We start from the raw sequence: 2466 nt of genomic DNA, 5'->3' as shown, positions 1-2466 counted from the left end.
CAACACTAGAAATATAATGTTCACCAGTAAACAAATGAACCAAAGCTGTCTCATTTTAGAAACGTCTATTTGAACATTTGTTCACATCCATTGAGTTAGGAAAACAAAGACAAAATAATAGTTAAGTTCTTGCAGTAGACCTTTCAAAGGTGGGTGATTAGTTTTTCCACCTTCTGCCCGTGACGAAGGTAGATAAGCCACCGTTATAATAGGAATCTCCATATTAAATTTATATTTGCTGTAATCGATCATCACAGTCTCTTTACCTTATATTATTGGATTCAAACATCACGTGTGGGTTAATAAATCACACATCTGTTTTTTCTTTTCAATAACATGTTTTTTGTTAATTAGAGTTATCACTCAAACGTGATTAACAGAGTTTTTTTCAGTCTCAAAGACCAACGTCTCCACGTTAAAACACGTGACTCCACCAACCTACACCTTAAACGTCCACGTGCCCTTGACATAGACACGCCTAACCTTTGGCGATCAATCAAACGAACAACGCAAATGTGTTTTTTAATTGGAATTGAGACTTCTTAAGGTGAGGAAGGTGTGATTATTTTAATTCCTATAGCGGATCGCCTTACAAAGAGAATTTTTTCTTGCAGATGTTGATAAAACGGTTTATATTTTGTTTTGAAGAGTAAATAGAATGTTTAATGTTTCAGCAAATGTAGTAACACACATATTTCTTTTCATCAGGCACGTGTTGTGCATCCTTATAGACGTTTCCATATCGGCGTGGGTGAGTGAGTGAGTGAGTGACTTTAACACCGCTCATAATACTGCAGCCATATTACATATTGTACCAACGTGGGGAATCGAAGCAGGTCGTGTATCTGTCGAGAGAACGATAGGACCATGCGCTCAAGACTTAGATCCACCCCTTTAGAAGAAATGAATACCTAACGTCGTTATATTCTCACGAAACGCGAATGTTCTGTATGGAAGCACGGAATTAAGGTGATGTGAAATGGGGTTTAAGGTCGCGTTCAAGAGTATTGCACTTATCCACCGCCGTGCATGCACGTGTGTGTGTGTGTGTGTGTGTGTGTGTGGCTGCTGGTACTAGTCCGGACTGATGCCGATTTATAGTGCTAGCTTACTGAGATACCATGCCGCAGTTTAACTTGAATACCCCACTCAGACACAGTATACTGACGTCGAGCCGACCAGTCCTTGTTTTAGCCCCTTAATGCCGGGCGCCAGACAGGGTAATTAAGGGGGCAAATAACGGTATAGACTGGGAAAGGGATAGACTAAATATCCCTTAACAAAACAGCGCTGTAATGTTACTGTCTGAAATAGCGTGTACTGAAAGCTTGAAATTCGTTGCTTCAGAAAGACCTGTGCTGTATCTAGTAACAGGAGCGCTTCAATGAAGGCGACGAAACGCTTGTCAGAGGCTGAAATATCGCAAGATCCTTGACAGGAGTAAACTCATATCCTTCAACTTCACCGTCGACGAGTGACATTTTCATGCGCTGGTACAACTTATCCCAAAATGAACCAAAACATTTCACTCGCTAGGTAGAGATCCGAAATTCAAACACTGTTCCTACCAGAATCCCTTCACTCCAAGTGACGCCAGGTAGAGATCCGACAATCACACACTGTTCCTACCAGAAACCCTTCACTCCAAGTGACGCTAGGTAGAGATGCGACAATCACACACTATTCCTATCAGAAAACCTTCACTCCAACTGACGCTAGGTATAGATCCGACAATCACACACGCTAGGTTGGTTGGTTGGTTTGTTGTTTAACGCCGCACTCAGCAATATTCCAGCTATATGACGGCGGTCTGTAAATAATCGAGTCTGGACCAGACAATCCAGTGATAAATATCATGAGCATCGATCCTCGCAATTGGGATCGATGATATGCATCAACCAAGTCAGCGAGCCTGACCACCCGATCCCGTTAGTCGCCTTTTACGACAAGCATAGTCACCTTTTACGACAAGCATGGGTTGCTGAAGACCTATTCTATCCCAGAATCTTCACGGGCCAGTGACGCTTGGTCAAGACCCGACAATCACACACTGATCCTACAAGAAACACGCCACTGTGTTGATGTGTGAGGATTCCTGCTAATTATTTGGACAGGTCCGAAGTCCTTATGAGACGTTGTGTTGACAACTGTGAGTGCGCCGGTCGTCCACAATTACTGAAATGCTCCCAGACTGAAGACCCACGATTGTCTTCAGCAATCCAAGCTTATTCTTGTCGTAAGAGGCGACTCACGGGACCGGGTGGTCAGACTCGCTAATTTGGTTGATGCATGTCATCGTATCCTAATTGCGTGGATCGATACTCATGATGTCAATCACTTGATTGTCTGGTCCAGATTTGATTATTTGCAATCCGCCAATTTCGCTGACATATTGCTGAGTAAGGCATTAAACAACAAACAATCACACAAACAAACAAACAAACAAACAAAGCATTGTAATAAAGT

This window comes from Haliotis cracherodii, unplaced genomic scaffold (genome assembly GCF_022045235.1).
Source record: "Haliotis cracherodii isolate W230 unplaced genomic scaffold, xgHalCrac1.p SCAF_50, whole genome shotgun sequence".
NCBI lineage: Eukaryota > Metazoa > Mollusca > Gastropoda > Lepetellida > Haliotidae > Haliotis > Haliotis cracherodii.
Note: the sequence above shows the minus strand (reverse complement) of the source record.